This window comes from Choloepus didactylus, chromosome 1 (genome assembly GCF_015220235.1).
Source record: "Choloepus didactylus isolate mChoDid1 chromosome 1, mChoDid1.pri, whole genome shotgun sequence".
Classification (NCBI taxonomy): domain Eukaryota; kingdom Metazoa; phylum Chordata; class Mammalia; order Pilosa; family Megalonychidae; genus Choloepus; species Choloepus didactylus.
In genome coordinates this window covers 14,911,534-14,933,735 of record NC_051307.1, presented here as the reverse complement: position 1 = coordinate 14,933,735, position 22,202 = coordinate 14,911,534, and positions in this window count along the sequence as shown.

Genomic DNA, 22,202 nt, shown 5'->3' with positions numbered 1-22,202 from the left:
TGTCATATGGCAGAGATGACTTCTCTTTTATTTATGTCTCTAGCCAAAGCAAGAATGGAGCACTCAGGGAGGGATGCCCTGTTTCAAGAAGAATTGGAGACTACATTGCTCTTTTTGGAAGTGAAGAATATTCTTCTCTATGTGATTGATTTGCCAACACCACCCACTTCCCTTTTCATATGACTTGCCCCATCCCTGTAAGTTTCTCGAGATGTAGCCCCTGGGGAAGGTTGGGGTGAGACCAGGAGCCTTGGGGCCAGTTAACTCAGAGTCTTCTTTGGGGAGGAACCAAGAATCTTCCTACTGGACCTGGCCGGAAGATTTCTGAATGGCGTCCCTCTAGGGGCATTGACTCGACAGAGCTTTCTTTGGGTGGGTTGGGGGGTCCTCTCAGTTTCCTTTTGGCTACAACAGAGCAATAAAATGGAAAACAAAACTGATGGCCCTTCCTATGGTTATATATTTCTGCATCACATACCATCCCAAAATTTAGTGATTGAAAACAACCACAGTGTATTATTTCTTGGGATTCTGTGGTTCAGGAATTCAGACAGGGCTCAGCTAGGCTGTTCAACTGGGAGCACATATGCGGCTGCATTTGCCAGGAGCTCGCCTGGGGCTGAGATGTCCAAGACGCTTCTCACGCCCCAGGTCCTCTCTCTCTATCATCCACTCAACGAGGCTGGATTTCCTTGTGGTGCGGCGGCTGAGCAACAAGAGCAGAAGCAGAAGCTGCCAGCCTTTTAAAAGTCTAGGTCAGGAACGAGCCCAAGGTTTTGCCCCATTCAAAATCGGCCACATTCTGTTGGCCAAAGCAACACAGAAGACCAGCTCAGAGTCAAGGGGTGGGGTAATAGACTCTCCCTCCCTGTGGGAGGATCAGGGAGGGTGGGTGAGCATCTTAAATGCGCCACAGCCAGCCTGCTCCCATTCTGCAGCTCTCTGATGAATCACTATTAGAAGCAGAGTTAAAGGAGACACAGCCTTCCCTTCCATGCACCCCTGGGCCTAGCAGCAGGCTCTTTGGAAATCTTTCCTATGCTTAGTGATACTGGCTATAAGTACCCTGAGATACACGTACAGAGAGAGATGGGCTGTCTACAAGGAGGAGTTTTCCAACCTGCCCTTGGGAGGAGTCAACAGTTCTGTAGGTCTCAGCCTAAGGAAGTTTTGACTTTTAGCTTAACATCCCCTCTGCTGAATCTCATTCAGTTGCTGCCAGCTGTGATCATTGTCATAGCCTCACCCTCGCTGTCATGGGCAGCACCTTCATCGGCACCTAATTGCATGTGGAGTGGTGCTGGGAGGCGGTGGACCAGCACCAGGAAGGCGCAGTGCAGGCCTGCACGGGCTCACGCCTGAGGCTGGGCAAGAGGGTGCTGGGCTCCATCAGAGGGAGGCCTCTCGGGCCCAGGGCCAGATGCCACCGGGGAGCACTCAGACACATGGCGAAGGGCCTGCATTGTGTAAATGTCCAGGAAGGCGGCTTAGTACCGGTGAGCCACAGCACAGCACTTTTTTTCAAATGCAATTTTATTGAGATATACTCACATACCACATAATCCATCCAAAGTAGGCAATCAATGGCTCACAGTATCATCATATAGTTGTGCATTCATCACACAATCAATTTTCAAACATTTTCATTACACCAAAATAAAGAAAAAAATAAAAAGAACACACAAACTATCCCACACCCCTTATACCCCCTATTATTTATATATTTTTTGTCATTATTTTATTACTCATCTGCCTATACACTGGTTACAGGGAGTGCCAGTCACCAGGTTTTCACTATCACAGTCACACGATATAAGATTATCATCAAGAATCAAGTCTACTGGATTACCATTCCACAGATTCTGGTATTTCCTTCTAGCTATTCTAATACACTAGAAACTAAAAAGGAATATCAGTATAATGCATAATAATAACCTCCAGATTGACCTGTCAACTCTATTTGAGATCTCTCAGCTACTGAAGCTTTGTTTCATTTCTCTTCCCCCTTTTGGTCAAGAAGGCTTTCTCAATCCCACAATGCTGGGGGCAAGCTCATCCCGGGAGCCATGTCCCACATTGCCAGGGAGATTTACACCCCTGGGAGTTACGTAGGTTGTTGAGGGGGAGGTACACAGCACAGGATTTTGAGTTTAGATTCTCTCCTGGTTCTGCTGGTGATGGTGGCTCAAGGGCAGTTTGCTGGAAATTAATTCACAGAATGACCCGCTGGTCAAAACCATGAGATGCATATCCTTACACTGGGTCTCAGCAGTTTTGGGGTTTTGCTGCCAGAGGCAGAGGAAGAGCCGGGGCAGGGGCTGGGGCAGGGGCAGGGCATAAGTCTGCAGAAATAGAGGAGAGAGAAATTCACTTGGGGGACAGTGCATGCATTCATGTATAAAATATAATGAGATGGGCAAGTGCTGGACGCTGGCAATGTGAAGCACCAGAGGGCCACCAGGCAACTGCGTCAGGGCCAACCCAGTGGGAGCACAACAATAGCAACTGAAAGAAGAGAGGGAAACTGCAGTGAATCTACAGGGAGATGAGAACTTCCATAAATACTCTATAAATTCAGAAAGTGACTGAGTGAGCCTTTAGTGAACTGATCATGCAGCAACCTGATTTTCGGGGACTCGACCAGCTTCTGCTTCCTGATCTCTAACTTTGGGCAAGCGTTCTCATCAATAAAATGAAGAGGGTGGTATAGTCCTTACCTGGCAAGATAAAGTAATGCATGAGAAGATGTTTTGGAAAATTTTAAGTAGTTAAGACTGTTAGTCTGTAAAAGCAGGAGTAAGGGCATTTCAGTAGCAGGATATTTAAGCTTAAATTTATCTGATGGGAGAAATTGGCGTGAGCTGCATTTACCTGGGCCACCATTCTCCAGGCTTCTCTCTGCATGAGAAGCAGTTTCTATGCTCTGCTTGGTAGGAATAGACTTCTACAAACTTCATGTTACACTAAAAATGTTCTTTCTTTTGATATTTCCCTCTGCCTCCACTGCATGCTGTCTCTTGAGTACTTGGGTCTACCTTCAGATGTGTGGGAAACTGGAGGAGGCACACTTGGAGGTCAACGGAAAATGTATCCTGGATTGCACAGTTTGTCTGGGGGATAAAAGAAGGAATGCCACATATTGGGACTGCAAAGCAGATTGTTGCCTGAATTCTCTAGAGAGCCCATGCAGGTGTCCCCACAGTAACAGGGATCGGCCAGGCTGGACCCGGCTGTAGCCTTCAGAAGGTCTGGAGCAAACGCTTCCTAAACTATTGTGAGAATGTGAAACAGGGACCTGCTTAGGATGAGGGCAACAGGGAAGATCTCTCTGATGATGCAGAAATTGAGCAGAGCCGGGTAGGAGTGAGCTGGGAATGAGGAGAGGGATGTGTGTTCCTCGTGGGGGGAACAGCATGTGCGAGGCCCCTGAGTTAGAAGAGAGAGTCAGGTGTTCAAGGAACTGAAAGAAGTCAGGGTGGCAGGAACATGGAGTGGGGAGATGGGTGAAATAATGCTGGTGGGACCAGCTCACCTGGACTTTATGAGACACTTTGAGATTTAATCCCTAGGCCAATGGGTAGCCATGGAAGCATTTTAGGTAGGCAGGTGAGTGACATGCTCTGATTTTCCTTTGAAAGAGACCCCTGTGGAGGATGGATTGGATCAGGGCAAATGAGGAAGACCAGTTGGGGGGCTGTGGCTTGCACTGGTGGCAGGATGGGCGTAGGTGGGTGCAGGAAGGCTTATTTTGGAGGCAGAATCCACAGGATGTGGTGATGGACTGGGAAAATGTCAGTGGTGAGAGAGCAGGAGAGGCTCAGAATGCCCCCAGGTTTCTGGGATAGGAAGACAGGTGGATCAAACTTCCGTTTTCTGGCCATTCTTTCTCCTCTTGTGTCCTCCATATTGCCAGGAAAAGGAAGTTAGTTCTGGAGGGTAGATTAGATTTGACCTTTTGCCAAGAACATTTCATAGGCTGCCCTGTGTGTTGCATGTTGCTTTTCATCCTTGTGTCCTTAATACATCACTTGCACAGGAACCATTGCCTTGGGGCGGGGGGTGGCTTCTGGAAACTCGCCCCCAGACAGCTTTCTTCCAAGTTGCAGAGTCAGATATTCATCTGTCTACTTGTCACGTGCACTGGATGTCTCACAGTCAGCACCTGCCCCCAGATAAATTCTAGATCTCATTGGCCAAATCTATTTCCAGTGAGACATGTTCTCTCCCAAAGACATGACCCTGAAGATAGAGCAGCAGGAGCTAGAGAAATTTGGCTTCTTTCAATTATGAAAAATAAAAATCCTGTTGATTCTCTCTCTCTGGAGAACCCTGACCCATACACACTTATTACTCAGATCCAATAATTATTGAAATCTTACCACACAAAGGGGTGTTGTGAAGTATATCTTGACTGGTGGTGATTATACACTGTATTCTTTGTAGAAACTAATCAAATTTAAAAAGGGTGCACTTTATTGTAGGTAAATTATGCTTCCATAAAACTGATTTAAAAAAACTATTGTCACAGTCTTTTCATTTATGCCCTTTTAATATGCTGGAGTATTTTAAAGTAAGTCCAAGATACTATGTCAATTAGTCTCTACATACTTCAGTGCATAGCTCTGAAAAATATGAACATTTTCTTACATCACCACAGTGCAATGATTACATCTAACAAAATGAACACTAATTCTTTGGTAATATATTGGATGTAATATCCAGTCTATATTCAAATTTCTCTACTTGTCCAAAAAGTTGTCTTTTTATTGTTGGTTTCTACAGATTAGGATCCAAGCTGGGTCCCCACATGACATTTGGTCATTACATCTCTTAAATGTCTTTTAACCTAAAACGGTCCCCCATTTTCTATTCTTTTTTTTCCCCTTGTGATTGATTTGTTGCAGACACCAGGTCAATAGTCCTATAGGAAGTCCCACATTCTGGATTTATCTGTTTGCTTCCTTATAGTGTCATTTTTTTTTTTTGTTCCTCTATCCCCCACATTTCCAGTAAATGGAAGTGAGCTCTAAGGGTTTGATCGAATTCAGATACAACTTTGGTGGCAAGATTATTTCATAGATGGTGCTGTGTGCATTTGAAGTTCATCAGGAGGCACACAGTGTCTGGTTGAAAAAGAGATCTTGGGATGTCTAATGCCAGCCCTTCATGTGGAATGGAACAGATAGAAGCATAACTCTGAGACATGGGAGAAAGCATAATGATATAAGAACAAGGCTCTTTGCTTCTGAACTTAGAAAAGGGTGTGGAGAGGATGATCAGAGGGGAATTGGGTGCAAAAATATTTGCAGTCCCTGAGAAAGTAGGGCCCTGCACCCCTTCCTCTGTGAATCTGGGTGGGGTAAAGAAAAGGGATTTTGGGGATGAAATTGCCCAGGGAACTTGGGCCTCTTGCTCCTGATAGATCCTAGAGAGGCAGCAAGAGCCCAGAGAGGACACTAGACTATGGGAGACTTGGCCTAAGCAGCCTCGCAGAGTCCCCACAGCGTCCCCACAGGCCAGCGGCTGCAGGTGCTGCAGAGGAAGCAGAGGGGGCTGATGGCCAGAGGCAGCCTCCCGCCTCCCCGGAGCCCCCAGGGAAATAGGAAGCAATAATTACTGAAAAATAAGTTGCACCCTCACACCCCTGGGTTTGTGAAATGAGACCATATGGGTCATGTTTCACAAAGCAGAAGCAGGTAAAGCACCTTGCATGGTGCTTGGGACAAAGAAGATCCCGCAATAAAACAGATGCCTACTATTATTGTGGGTATTATTATTACTATAGCTTTGGGGAAAAAGTCCTGACCCATGTCTCTTCCTCAGGTTCTTTTTTTTTTTTTTTTTTTTTTATTTTCAACTACAGTTTATTTAGTAAAAATTTATAAGACCATCATAAAAAAATTAAACATATAAACCTCGGGTTCTTTTGCAAACCACACCAGCTCCTTTGTCAAGGTGGGAAGGGAGAAAGGAAAGATTCTTGAAAGATTCATCTTCAGCTCTTATCTTTCCTTCAGGACCATTCGTTCATTCATTTATCCACAGAGATGTCTTAAATGCCTATTATGTGCCAGACACTGTCCTAAGCCCCAGTGATACAGCAGTTACTGCCTTACTGGTGTTTACTTAATTACTGTACATGTTGGAGGGACTGGCAGTAAACAACAAACATAAGAAAGAGGTCATCAATATTAGAGAGCAAGGAGTGCTATATGGAGGTGCAATCTTGCAGGGCAAGGGTTAGGGGAGTATTGGGCAGAGAGTTAGGGGAGTGCAGGGTAAGTATTAGGGGAGGGTTTAAATAGGGAGGTCGAGGCTGGCCGCCTTGAGAAGGCAACTTCTGAGCAAAGCTGTGGGGATATCTGGAGACGTGTGTTGCAGGCAGGGGAACCAGCCGACACAATGGCCCGGAGATGCTGGTGTGTTTGAGGGACACAGGAGGTCTGGCAGGCGTTAAGGTCAGAGATAAGGACCCAGAGGGACCGGGATGGGGCAAAGACAGGGGCAGATTGTGTAGGGTCTTAAAATGTCAGGACTTTGGCTTTGACTCTGAGTGCGACATAGGGGCCCCCGGAAGGTTCCGGAGCAGAGAGCTGATGTGACCTGACTTAGGCATTTAAGGGACCACTCTGGCTGCAGCATTGAGAGCAGATTGCTGTGCGTTAGGGATACGAGAGGGGCTGGTGTAAGAACCCAGGTCCAGTGTGACACTGATGGCCTCAGAGGCAGAAGAGGTGATGTTCTTGGCATATTTTGATGTTTAGGACTGACAGGATTTGCTGACATATTGGATATGAGGTGAGAGAGTGAGAAGTGAAAGATGACTGCCAGGTTCTGGCCTGAGCCATGGCTGCCACTCACTGAGGTGGGAAAGCTGCAGCTAACTGTGAGTGATCATCGGCTTGTCCTGCAGAGTTGTGGCCTGCTTGGCCGCTCCAACTGCAATTATAATTTTCATTTCTACCAGAACAGCTCTGACGGAAGCCTTTGGTGGAACTTCCTGTGATAGCCGTAGCTTCAATCCTACAGATATATCAGTGCTTTGATACAGCTGATGTTTGGTTTAGACTTCCCTCGGAAGTCATGAATTTTGAGTGCTTCTTTAGGAAATGGGGAAATTATTTTTAGAAAAGGATGAGAGAGCGAACACATAATTAAATGTGGACACTTCTGAAAAGAATGCTGGGAAAACCATTACTTACATTTATGACCTTTCAGTACAATGGATCACTAAAGATTGGGAGACTGGTGTGGAGAGCAGGTCCTCAGTGGCTATATGACTTTGGCTACCTTATGTGACCGTCTCAAACTTCAGGTCCTACAGCTGTAAAATGGGGATAATACCAGTAAAGTAATTACCCGAGAAAGTGGATATGAAGGTTACATGAGCTAAACCATATTTGTACTCAATAAATGGTCATTATAATAGGCAAAATAAAAATAAGTAGGCTTATGCACCACATATGTATGTGAAAAAAGGCAGTCAATTCCTGGGCAAGGTAGAAAGAGTTGCATAAACCTATCTATATATTATTTGAAAAGTTATTTATTTTTATATATGTGTTTATATTTTATGTGGGGATAATTAAAACTACTTTTCCTCTGGACTTGAGTTCTCTCTTCTTGCATGGCTTCTGACTCAGTGTTTTAAAAATGTGCTATTTCTCTCTTAACACCGGCCTCCTTATTTTCATTGCTCTGAATGTCCAAGGTTATTGTGGACACAGCCTTAGCATTTGGGAAATGATTTTGCTTGCTCAAATGCAAGGCTAAAGAGGGGTTATGTGTGACACTGCAGTATGCTCCCCTTTGGAAATCTACTGATGATCTCTTTGACAGGGTAATTGGATCTTTCAGAGAGCATTTGGGAGTCCATTAAAACATTGAAGCATGCTTACTTATTTTACTGTTCAGATGAGTGGCACTTTTTGGAATACTATTTAAATAGTAAATATTTACATACTTAGGTGTCTTTTGAAATTAGAATCAAAGTTAAAATTTCCAGATATGTTTAATTGTTTTTGCAACCAAATCTCCAAACTGCACAGAAGAGGCATAGAAGAAAAACTGTAACAAATGGTCAAAACTGAAAGCATCCTAACACATCAAAACATTGAAGATGCTTTTTAACACTAAAACAGCATCATCAAACATCAAAAGTAAGAGCACAGCTGTTTACCCCTCCTGTTTCACATTTTGTGCAAAACTAAGAGAACTTTGCTAGAAATTAGTTATTAATGTCTTCCGTTACACTGATGCTGGAAAAGACTTTTTCCAGAAAATGCATTTCCTATGGTATTGAGCCATTAACTGAAAAATTGTCTTTAGGATTGTTCACTAGTTTTTTCTTTAATCAGTGACTGTTGAAGAAGTCATTGAGGCTGTAATGTAATCTATTATTACTCATTTTTGTGTGTGTGTGGCTCAGAATTTATATTTACAGAGCAACAGGGTAGCAGAAAAGAATGTCCTTCATCACAGGATCTGTGAACATTGAGCATCTTTGTCTGGATTACGGGAGATGTGGATGAGCAACCATGTCTGAAAGGAGAGTGATGCCGGTGTTGTGAGTTGTATGTTTCATTTTTTCTAAAATGTCCACTTCATTTCAATTAATTTTTCCTAGGATGGGAGTAATAACATTTGATAATGGAAAACTTCAATCATTTTTGAAATTTAATTTTAAAAGTAGAGAGAGTAGTTTTATGAACTCCTCTGTACCATCTCCTAGCCCCAACAACTACCTACACACATCCAGTCTTGTTTTATCTATAATGCCATTCTGCTGAGGTATTTGGAAGCAAATCCTTACATTATATTGTTTTATCCATAATTACTCCAGTATATAAAAGAGAAGGACTTTTTATTAACATAACAATAAAGGACAAAGGCAATTTATTTTGGATCCTGGCTTGTGGGCTGGTGCTAATCCAGCATTATTTTGCTGCTATTATTGTGCCCCATTCAGTAGAAAACATTAGCTATTCCGTTTACATGATATGGTACTGTTGTTTGAAAGGAGGATTTATTTATTCAATAAATATTTGCTGATCTCTACTACTAGCCAGAAATACGCTATGCACTTGGGATTCAGAGAGAAAACATTGGCGTTGGGAGAGAACCAAGTCAACCAGCCAGTGGAATAATGTTGGATGCATCTATGGGGGACATGTGTGCAGGTTACTATGTGTCTGGCAGATCGTTCTTTCTCTTGCTCACAGTGAAAAAATGGGCCTTGATCCTGGTCAGATTTCAGGCTTTGTTTATTAATTAAATTAACTTGGGATATATAAAATAGGTTCCATTTGATGGTCTGTAGATTGTTAATCAGAGACAGACAGACAACCTCAGACCAAAGAAGACCTGTTTCTTTGATACATGCAACGCCAATGAAAAGGCTTTGATTGCTTCCCTTTAACTTTCTCCCCGAACATTACATACATTGCAGAAACATTTAAAATGAATTCTGTTCTGGAAAGTGAGGGAAGGGTGAGCAAGGGAGCAGCCGAGGAGGACACGAGAGGGGGGGCTGAGGGGCGGAGGCGGCAGTGGGCCGTCCCCAGCAGGGGTCTCCGCTAGACCAGGGCCGCCAGAGCCTCTCGCGTGGTGGGAGATGCCTGCAGACACACGCATCTGAAAAGAGCTGTCGAATGCCTGTAACACCCACACCCACACACTCACACAGTGTGCATACACCCAGGCATGCATACCCATGCTCAAGCACACACACGTTCATACACACTCACATATGCACACACATTCACACAGTACACACCCACATATGCACACTTACAGAGCACAGCCTTACACACACCCATGTGTACCCGCACTCATGCACATGTACACACACCCACCACTTACAGATTTTACCCTTGCGTGCACACTCACACATGCACACACACACATGCACATGCACAACACTCACACACATGCACATATGCATACATACACATACCCTTACAGAATACACCCTTGCACATACACTTTTGTGCACACACATTCACACATATGCACACCGTTGCTCTCAATCTCTCCGTGAGTTTCACTTCTGGCATCTGAGGCTGTGGGGCCGTGGTGGCAGCCTCCTCCGGAAGGGGCCCCTCACTCTTTTCCTGCCCTCCTTTCCCACTGGTCCTCTCCTTGGGTCCAGTAAGAAGACCAGGTCCATATTAGAAGCTGCTACTCTCTGGTGGGGGAAAGGCAGAGGTCCTGGATTGGGGAATGGAGAAGTGGCCTGTTCCCAGATTCACCCTCATTTCCTCCCTCCCTCCCTTGCACTTGGGATCTCCAGGCTGGGCCCCTGGTTTGGTGGGCCCCTGCCTGAGCTCCAGACCCGGGGGCCATCAGCAATATGCTTGGGGCCAGGCCCGGCGCTGCCCAGCTGGTTAATTAAGAGCCCCATCTGTTTCCCAGCATATCATGCTGCCCAGTTCCACCCCTCACCAGCTCCCTGGCCAGGCCGTCAGAGCTCCCATCCCCCCACCCAGCTGTCCCTGGAGACGTTCCCTCCCTCAGTGCCTGGTCACAGGCCACAAACCAGTCGTAGGTGAATCCTGTTCTGTGCTGTGCCGGCAGCTCAGGTCAGGACAGGCTGGAGGAACAGGCTGGCGACTGCTGGACCCTCCCTTCTCTGGCTGCAGACCCAGGCACCTCTTCCGTCCTTCGTCCAGAGCAGGCACAGACCCCCCGAGGACGTTTGTGTGGCGATGCCGGCATCTTAGTCACGTCCCCCAAATGCAGAGCCTGAGACAAGGACTTGGGTGTGGGCGGTTTACCCTGGGAGGCTCCAGGAAGCAGGAGTGCAGGGGAAGGTGGCGTGAAACAGAGGAGGAGGAAAGGGTGATGAAAGGACCCAGTTTTGAGGTTGCTGCTATAGGCCACAGGGAACCCAGAGGTGAGAAAAATGTCATTTAGAGAGTTGCCACCCAGCTGGGTTCAGAACGTGTGAAGCCTTTGCAGGCTCCCGTCACCAACCAAACGGGCAGGGAGGGTGGGTGCGACTCCAGGGAAGCCCGAATTTGCAGTGAAATTTGTCCTAACCCGGATAGTGCACTGGGTTTCTCTCTCCTACTGAAAGTGACTTAAACTCATCCAATTTAGTCCAATATTGACTGAGCACCTACTCTCGTATTGAATGGAACCCAAGATCATAAGGCAGCCCATTATTTTTTGTTGTTGTTGTTCTCCTCCTTATTTATTTATTTATTTATTTATTTATTTTTATTAAATTCAGCTTTATTGAAATACATTCACACACCATACAATCATCCATGATATACAATCCACTGTCCACAGTATGATAACATAGTTATGCGTTCATCACCACAATCTATCTCTGAACATTTTCCTTACATCAGAAAGAACCAGAACAAGAATAAAAAATAAAAGTGAAAAAAGAACACCCAAATCATCCCCCCATCCCACCCCATTTGTCCTTTAGTTTTTATCCCCATTCCTCCACTCATCCATAAACTAGATAAAGGGGGTGTGATCCACAAGGTCTTCACAATCACACTGTCACCCCTTGTAATCTACATTATTATATAATTGTCTTCAGGAGTCCAGACTGCTGGGTTGGAGTTTGGTAGTTTCAGGTATTTACTTCTAGCTATTCCAATACATTAAAGCCTAAGAGGTGTTATCTATATAGTGCATAAGAATGTCCACCAGAGTGACCTCTCGACTCCATTTGGAATCTCTCAGTCACCGAAACTATTTCGTCTCATTTTGCATCCCCCTTTTGGTCAAGAAGATACTCTCAGTCCCACGATGCTGGGTCCACATTCATCCCCGGAAGTCATACTCTGCATTGCCAGGGAGATTTACACCCCTGGGAGTCGGGTCCCACGTAGGGGGGAGGGCAGCGAGTTCACCTGTCGAGGTGGCTCAGTTAGAGAGAGAGAGGGCCACATCTGAGCAACAAAGAGGTACTCAGGGGGAGACTCTTAGGCACCATTACATACAACTTTAGACTCTCCTTTGTGGTAAGGCAGCCCATTATTTCAAGAAGCACTAAGAATAAAGCTGCCAATTAAATGGTGAGATATGAAAGTATCAGAAAAGCAAGTTTTCAAATTGAGTGCATACGGTACACATGGCACGCCCTACCGCATATAGCAGGGTATTGTGAAATAGAAACTCCCTCTGCCCCCAAGGACCTAGGAGAGGAGAAAAATCATACAAGCCTGAGTTGTGGGATATGAGAGCCAGGAAACGGAGGATTCCACGGTGGAGGAAGATAGCGGAGCACAGTTGGTGACCCTGTTTCCCTGGCTTTCAGCCAAAGATATTCCCGATGTCCTGGGATTGCCTCTGGATCTTCTGCACTCTGGGTTTTCATGCCTCTACCAGGCTTAGCACTAGGGCAGCCACCCTCAGCCAATATAAGGTTTACAGGGAAAACTTTTTCCCAGGGGATCTAAAGCGTGTGGCTTCAGAATAATCCAGGAAAATATCCTTGTGAAGGCGAACGGGGAGCACCCCCACTACCCCACCATCGCAATTCCACACAGCTGGTGTCTGAGGCTTGGATCCAAGCTGAAGTGGTACATGGCATTCTGCTTTCTGATCCTCCTAGGATGAATTTCTCTACCTGCGGTCATCCAAACCTGCTGAGTCGGATCTGGGTAGAGGTAGGGAGGGGCTAAAGGTATCTCAGGCGATTTTCAGGTACATCACAGGTTGAGGTCCATTGTTCTAAGCTTTGGGATGGGGTAGGTTTGGGAAGATGGTAGTAAATTTCGGTTTCATAGGTGCTTCCTCCTGAGAGTGGGAGAGTCAGTGCCAGTAACTGGGAAGGCGGAGGCCCAGGTGCCAGGATGAGCAGAGAGCAGGCATTGTGCTGCTCTGAGGAACAGAGGACGGAGGCTGCTGGTGGCTATTTGGACAAGTCTGAGCCAGGGACCATCCCCTGAGCCTCAGCAGCTGAATCTCTCTGGCCCTTATATCAACCTGTTGCCTTGCTATGTACTCACACAAATCAGCCCCAAACTTAGCAGCTTAAACAACAACAATCATTTTATGATGTCTCAAGGTTTCTCTGGGTCCAGGAATTCAGAAGAGGTTCAGCTACCTGGTTCTGCCTTGTTGTCCCTCACGCACTCAAGGGCACATGGTTGCTGGAGCTGGAGCATCAGGGATCTGCAGCGGCTGGGGGCTGGCTGGACTGTAACCGAGAGTTAAGGGTTAACAAATAACTGTATTTACTAAATCATTATCTAGATGCTTTCTAACTTTCTGATAGGGTAGCCAAAGGTGAATGTGTGTAACTACTGTAACTCACTGAACGGGAATCTTGATGTATGTTAACCTTTTGGTGTAGCCAGAAGCAAATATCTAACTGTTGTAACTCACTGAACTGTAACCCAGATGCCTGGATACGTTGAGGATGATGCTTTATTGTGTAACTGTGTAATCTTTACTTTGTAGCTGTATATCTCATGATAACTCGTGATTGGCCCTGCTTGTATCCCCTTGTGCCAGTTTGAATTTATTATGTCCCCCCAAATGCCATTATCTTTGATGTACTCTTGTGTGGGCAGACCTATCAGTGATGATTAGATTGTAATTCTTTGAGTGTTTCCATGGAGATGTGCCCCACCCAACTGTGGATGATGACTCTGATTGGATAATTTACATGGAGGTGTTGGCCCGCCCATTCAGGGTGAGTCTAAATTAATCACTGGAGCTATATAAATGAGCTGGCAAACAGAAGGATCTCAGTGCAGCTGAGAGTGAACTTTTGAAGAGCAGCTACAGCCAAGAGGGACACTTTGAAGAAAGCACAGGAGCTGCAGATGAGAGACAGTTTGAAGACAGCTGTTGAAAGCAGACTCTTGCTCCAGAGAAGCTAAGAGAGGACAAATACCCCAAGTGCAACTAAGAGTGACATTTTTGAGGAACTGCAGCCTAGAGAGGAACATCCTGGGAGAAAGCCATTTTGAAACCAGAACTTTGGAGCAGATGCCAGCCACGTGCCTTCCCAGATAACAGAGGTTTTCCGGACACCATTGGCCATCCTCCAGTGAAGGTACCCAATTGCTGATGTGTTACCTTGGACACTTTATGGCCTGGAGACTGTAACTGTGTAACCAAATAAACCCCCTTTTATAAAAGCCAATCCGTCTCTGGCGTTTTGCATTCCAGCAGCATTAGCAGACTAGAACACCCCTCATCTTGTTTTGCAACTTTGAAGTCTTATGATCTCAGAGGCAGCCCCTTAATTTATTAATGAAGAAACTTGAGGCAGCCCATATCTAACCTACTCCAATTCCTAAGCTATCTTGCTAGATAAAGCCAGTTTCAACCAGAATTGGCCTGCCTGACATGTGCAGTAGCTTAAACCTTAAACTATTGGTAACCAATACCTTATAATACTACTAAAAATCATGCCCATCATCATGTTAAGGCTGCCATTTTCTTACATACCTCCTGTGGCTAAGCATGCAATCAATCTGTGCATGTTCGATAATGAGACTATCTCTAATTTTGTCATCGCGAGCCATTGTCCTCATTGTCCACAGCCTGCCTACCTTTATTATACGACTATAAACCTCTCAGAGTGCCTCCAGTTCGGAGAGATGGATCTGGGGCTCACAAGTCTCCTGTTCTCTTTGCATCACACTTTGCAATAAAGCTCTTTCCTCTTTGAAATCCCAGTATCACAGAATCAGTCATTGGGCACGTCGGGCAGCGTACCTGCATTTTGCACAGTATTAGGATTTCTCTTTCTCTTTCTTCATGTATTCTCATGGGCCTGTCCAAGAGGGCATTCTGTGTGGGATTTCACAGCGTGGTGGCTCGGGGACCCGCACACATGTTCCAGTGAACGGGGGGATGCTGTATTGCCTTTTATGATGGCCTTAAGAGTCACTCAGCATCACTTCTGTCACCTTCTCTTGGTCACCAGCTCATCAGCAGCCTGCCTAGGCTCAAGGGGAGCAGCAAAGACCCCCACATGTCAATGGAAAGAGGATCAAAGACCCATCATAAAAGGTCACTTGGAGTGGGAGATATTCTTGCAGCTGTCTTTGGAAATTATAATATGACATACCACAAGGAAGTCTCTCAGTCAGTAATGGGGAAAGTCACGCTTCCTTGGGAAATTCTCAGGGAGTTGGTGCCTCTCATTTTGAAACTGAGGAGCTGGGAAATCTCCATTCTTCTGAAAATATGTCAAGTGACTTTTGAGGCCTAAGCCGCAAATGGCATTCCTTCAGACATGACTTTTAAAAAAATAGTTTGCTTGTTCACGCATGAATGGGTGCATAAAAAACACTTCTTGCCATTTTATTGTTGAGGAAACTGAGGTTCAGAGAACAGACCCAAGGGTCCAGCATAATAACAGAATTGGGACTAACTAGGATTCAGAATTTCTATTTCTGTACTAAAGTTTCAACTAGGTGACCCCAGAGGGAGTGAGGACATTGTTCAGTTTCTGGGGCTATTTTGCAATTCCTGGGAACTGATGACACTCCAAAATGCAAAGGAAACTAAGAGCAACAGGTTCCCTCACTCAGGGACCTTCAGTGGCTCCCTAGCACTGAAGGGATCAGATTTAAATCTCTTTGCAGGATATTCGGGGCCTTCCACGATCTGCCTAAGAAGTGAGAGACCCAGCAAGAGGGCTGGGTAACTTGATGACCTCTCATATCTTCAATGAAACCAGATTTTTTTATATTAGTCCTCAAAATTAATTCACACTTGTTGGAGGTGAATTTGATAAAGATTACAGTTTCTGAAAAGACCATTCCTGCATTGCCACTCCCACCCCCCACCCGGGCCCGCCAACACCCACCCACTCTTCCTTGAAGAACTCTTATGGGTTTTAACAAAGGAGAGAGACACACTTGGAAGTTTCCTTTGTTACATCAGAAGCATGAAGCAGGAGAACAGGCTTCCCCGGCAGAACGGATTGCAACCACAGGCCTTTCTGACAAGGGGGTGGGGAGGTGGGCAACAGGCTGCAGAGGAGGTGAGAGGAATCTCGGGAAAGTTTCCATATGCTGAGGAGTTTGCAAAAGAACTTGAAGCCAACTGTGGTCTTTTTAACAGGGCTTGTTCTTCGCCGATCCAATGTGTCTCAAGTGGCCCATAAAATTTTTACTACATTTTGTCCACCCCGTGGATACTGTGACCTAATGTGACCCAATCAGAAATCTGTTTTGGAAATGTTTTCAGCGGGGATTGGAAGGGCCCGGGCCGCGGCTGCATTGACAGTGTTTGCTTTAATCAGGAATGATGGCTTCTGGTGGGAATCGGAGGCAGGTGGTGGAGGGAGCCGTGAACTTTGTCACAGAGCAGTGACTTCTGTGAAATTCACAGCAGTTCCCTCCAGTTCTGTCTGAATGAGCCGGAGTGACTGCAAAATGTGTCCTATGGACTGCAAATAATGATAGGAATGGACTCCTGTTTCAAACCTGAGCTCATGGGAGGAAAGCGGAAATGGGTGAAATCTGCATCGTTTTCATGGTTTGAAATATTTTACCCTATTATATTATTATAATAACTCAGATTAAGTAAACGGAAAAACATAAAAATATGGACCTTATTTTTTTAACTCTACTGTAACTAATCTGTTTGGGGGATTTATCTTCTAAATTGTTGCTGAACCTCCCTTGGTTGGTATTACCCCCTTGCAAAGAACAGGGGTGCAATTCAAAATCCCTAGTTTCCAAAACGATGACAGGTTTTCCTCTGAAATTCCTATAAACCTTGATAATTTTCCCCAAGTTTCTAAATGTGGGATGGTACCAACAAGTTACTCTGGATTATTATTTTTTTAAATTCAGTTTTATTGAGATACATTCACATACCCTACAATCATCCACAGTGTACAATCAATTGTTCACAGTACCATCATATAGTTGTGCATTCATCACCACAATCAATTTCTGAACATTTTCCTTACTCCAAAAAAATAAAAACAAGAACAAAAGTAAAAGTAAAAAAGAACACCTAAAGCATGCCACCCCCTCCCAAACCCACCCTATTTACTTTCTGTCACCATTTTTCTACTCATCCATCCATACACTGGATAAAGGGAGTGTGAGCCACAAGATTTTCACAATCACACTGTCACCCCTTGTAAGCTACATAGTTATACAACCATCTTCAAGAATCAAAGCTACTGGGTTGCAGTTCTACAGTTTCAGGTATTTCCTTCTAGCTATCTCTGGATTATTATTAATTTGATTCAACACTGGAGTACCTCTGAGCCAGGACTCAAAGGTCTGATTTTTATGACCGTTCCGGTATTATTTTGTGAACCGCTTTACACTTCATGCTTTTTAAACTTGGTCAATTTTTGTGCATCTGTCAGACACAGCCAGGATTCCCAGGCCATCATCAAGACCGTTTCTGGTAACAGCACCACCATCTTGGCGAATTCCATATACTTTTAGTTGAGTCTAGATGTTCTTGGTAGAACTGGAAGCAAATTTAAAATTCTGTGCTTTTGATGAGAATAGATTAGATATAAAACCTGAAAGTGACAAACATGCTTTGCTGCCATCAGTTTTTTGAAACAATAAGGAAATTACCACCAAGACCTCCACCCCACCCCACCCCACCCCACCCCACCATTATCAGGTCCTGTGAGCCTTGGCCATCTGGAAATATGGATCCTACAAGGACCAAAGCCACTAAAACAGCTCTGGCTGGCTGATAAGAGGCTTTTGATTGTTCCTGATTCTACCATTTGTGCATATCCATGGCCTTAGCAAGTGTGAATTAGTGGCTCTTCTAGGACCTCCTTCTGCCTTCATTAAATTTGCTTTAATTCTACAGGCAAAACTAGCCTGGTAACAGAAATAAAATTCACAAAATTCAAAAGAGGAACAGCCACCAGAGGTTTAATTTGGTGAGTTTGTGGCATTTGGGTGAGTGACCCAGAAAAAATGCTCCTTCACATGGAGCAGTGATTCTTACTACGGAGTTGTGACCCTCATTTACTGGTTATTTGGTTTGGTGACAATTCGTCCTATTTCTAAAGGTGCTATAAAATATGTATTTATGGAAGATGTGTGTGTTTCAATTTAAGCAATATTAATTTAACTTTGTTTTGAAAATATTTTATGAATTTACTATGCTATTTAAGGGAATTCAGAGATGCTTTGGGTTTCATAAAGCCAAGGTTGAGAATGGCCATTCCAGATAGATTGACTGCACTGTTTGGGCCCTTGTCCAATAACTTCCCCCAATTCCAGGATGTGGGAAACACCAGGAGAGACTTGATTACTTTTGCTTGGCTGTGGTGAATGAGAAGTTCTGATCTGGAGGATGAGGCATGAGCTATAACACTGCCCAGACATTTTAAATGGCCACTGCTTTGAGCCTTAACAGATGTCTTCCTGGCCGTCTTGGCAGAGGTTGCTGTTTGTTGTCCTAGTTTTCCTGAGCTGCTATTACAAATACCACTGTGGTGGTTTGAAACTGTATGCACTGCAGAAAACCATGTTCTTGAGGCGAAACCATTCCTGTGTGTGTAAACCTATTGTAACTAGGACCTTTTGATTGGGTTACTTCAGTTAAGGGGTGGCCCAGGATGAGTCTTAAATCTTCTTACTGGAGTCCTTTATAAATGGAATGAATATATAGAGAGAAGGCTACGGAAGCAAAAAGCTGAAGGCAATGAAACCTGGAAGAGAAGGGAGAGACCTGCAGGTACCACCACTTGCCTTGCCATGCAACAGAGGAGTCCAGGATTGCTGGCCACTGGTCTTGAGGAAGAAAGCATCATCTTGATGATGCCTAGATTTGGACATTTTCATGGGTTCAAAACTGTAAGCTTATAAGATAATAAATCCCCATAGTTAAAGTCAATGCATTTTATGGTCTCTGCTTTTGGCAGCAAGGCAAACTAAAACAACCACAAGTTGATTTTGGCTTAAACACCAAGAAGGTACTGGCTCACAGTTTCAGAGACCAGAATTCCAAATCAATGCATGGGCAAGACCATGCTTTGTTCTGGAGTCTGTAGTGTTCTGGTGCTGGCTTGCCATAATCCTTGGAGTTTTTACACTTGTATATCTGCTTCCCATCACATGACAATGTCCTCTCTTTTCTACCTTCTGTGATTTCTGAATTTTCTTTATAAAGCCTCCAGTAATCTGAATTAAGGCTCACCCCGGTCCAGCTGGATCACATCTGAACTAAAAATAACACCTTCAAAAGACCCTACTTACAATGGGTTCACACCCACAGGAACACAGACTAAGGTTAAGAGCATGTGTTGATTGGGGTACATAATTAAACCTTCCACAGTTGCCAACCCCGAAAACCATTCTCCTTACTTAGAACTCCTGATTCCCAGTGGGCACATGACTGCCTGGAATTAAGACTACATTTCCCAGCCTACCTTGCTGAAAGGTGTGGTCATGTGACTAATTTCTGGTCAGGATCTAAGGAGAAAAGTCATGTGGCAGCTTCTAAGGACCTTCCTTAAGAGGCAGCTGGCTCAGGCCCCTCATCCCATCTCCTCCCTTCCTCCAACCTGCTGCTTGGAATATGGACGTGATGGCTGGAGCTCCATTTTGGTACATGAGGACCAGAGTCATACCCTAGGAATGGCAGAATAGAAAAGTGGAAACAGCCTAGATCCTAGTTGATGGGAGAGAAGAAACACCAGTTCTGGGATTCCTGAAGCCAGATTCTCACATGAGAAAAATAAAGTTATATCTTTTTCAGACATTTCCCCCCATGATTCTTACCAGGAACAAAACCTAATTTTAAACTGTAAATTTTTTTCTTCTCTTCAAAACCTCCCTGCTTGTGTTAATTCCCCAAGACCAGAGCCGTCTTCCTACTAGGTGATGGTTATCTAACATGTTCAAATAATCCAAGATATTTGGTTAGTTTTTACTCTTCCTGCTAAGTAGTATCATTATTTTTTACTGGTGCCCTCATAAAATTGTGCCTGAAACCAGTAGTCTAAAAACTTATTTTCAAAGGAATCCAGACTCCTCACTATTTTTGAGGATTCCTGGTGTATCTGTGTGTTGGGGAGGATAGGATTGTGTTCTACTGCTTAATGCCTGTCACCTCTTTCTCCATCCTCATTCCTGGATTTTTCCCTCCATCTCCCTGAGGGTCTCCTCATTACAACCCCGCCTATTGCTTCCTCCCCTATGTTCTCCTACAAGGATGGACACAGCCCCTTCCTTCATTTCCCAAGGCATCTCTAACATAATGCTAATGAACTTTTACTGCATAATGGACTTTTATTGATAGTCTGGGAATACCAGAGTGGAATTACAGTACAGACAAATTAGCAACTTACAACTGGGTCATCACTGTCGTTGAAGGTCTCCATCTATATCCACTCGGTGTCAACTAGAGTGGCTTGAAAGCTGTGGGCTGGCATTATATGAAAGCTCACTCATGCACATATCTGAATGTGGTGCTGACAATTGACTGAGAGCTTATCTGGGGCTGTCAGCTGGGACAACTTAATGTGACCTCTCCACATGGCTTAGGCTTCTACCCAATGTGGTGGCAAAGTTTGAAAGGTGAGCATCGAGAGAGAAAGACAGAAAGAGAGGGAGAGAGAGAGAGAGAGAGGCAGAAACTGTATTACCTTTTGTCACCAAGCCTCAGAAGTCATGAAGCATCACTTCTACCATATTCTATTTGTCGAGGCAATAACAATGTCTTGTCCATGTTCAAGGGTAGGAGAAATAGATTTCACCTCTTGATAGGAAGAGCATGAGGGCATAGAAATACTGTTGTGGGTCGTTTTGGGAAAACGTGATCTGCTCCCACCCATCATGGACATCCTTTCCTGGCCATCTCTCTCCTTGGCCACCAGCCTGCTCCTGGATTCCTGGGCTTGCTGTCTTCCAAAGGGGTCCCTGTCCACCTCTGCTATTCCCAGGCCATTCCCCTCCACAAAGCTCCCATCTTCTGTGCCAACTGAGAGAGAGCTGAAAACACCTACTTTCTTTTATTATGCAGAGTCATTTGGTTCTCTTTGTCCCAAACTCCCCATTCCCAGCTCTGCCCTAGATCTCACCTTTCACAACTAGGGGACTCACTAAAGTATTTTTTTAAACCAAAGACCAATTTTCTTCTAAAGTAAAATGCACATAAACAGCAGACACTTTTAAAATATAGTATTTTTCTTCCTCTGCCATCCATAGCTGATTCTTTGAGGCACCCATCTGTTTGCTGTTAATGGCTCTGGGGAGCTTGTGGAGTGAATGGAGAGAGCTTTGGAATCAGGCAGAACAGATGAGATCCTTACTTTACCATTTATTAATTCTGGGCTCTTGGATAAGTCACTTAGCTGTTTTGCCTTAGTTTTCTCATCAATAAAAATAGGAATAATAACACCTACATTACAGGGTGACTCTGAGAACCAATGTGATAAAACGTGAAGATGTTAAAAATGAAAGCTGCTGATCTTAATAAAACTGAGGAGGGGTATAGGAGAAGGGGATAAAAAAAGTTCTTAGTTGTTAAGGTATAACAAATCCCTAAAGAGATGTCTTTCAAAAGCCTACTTATTAAAAAATTTATCAACAGGGGAAAACTTCTTAGGAAAGAAATAGAAAGTTTTTAAGCATAAAGTTGGTTTCCTAAAATCTGAGTGAAATATGGAAGAAAGAGTGGTCAGTAGAAAAGAGTCCCTAATCCCTGGACTCCAGGCGGTTCTCACTGCCTTTTTGGAGCTCAGTCTCCTCATCTATGAAGTAACAAGTAGGCGGTAGCAGACGATATCTGAGGTCCCATACACCTGGACAATCCTGGGCCTTTTATTTTACACTATAAATTAGAGTATTTTAGCAGGGGTTTGCTTAGTTGGATTTTATCGAACTATTGTTTTATCTAACTTTTTTTTTTTCCTTGCTAGAAAGCTGTCCCAGTGAGAACAAGCTAGAATCAAGTTTGGGTTGGGATACTTTTCTTGGGTGGGTCGGTTTTCTTGGTGGTCTCATAATAGAGCGGACTGTTTGTAGCTGTTCCAGAGAGCATGGGAGGTGTCCTTGGTGCTGAATTATAGTGTGGGAGTTCAGTATTCAACACCCAGTAACAACAGATCAACATCTCTGATTTTGACGTGAGAGAGAGAAGGAGGGTTGGGGGAGGGGAAGAGAGAGAAGGGAGAGAGAAGAAGAAGGAGAGAAAGGAGAGAGGGAGACGGGAGAAAGAGAAGGGAGAGAGAGAATAATAAACCTGACACATCTGGATTGTTTTGTTGCTGT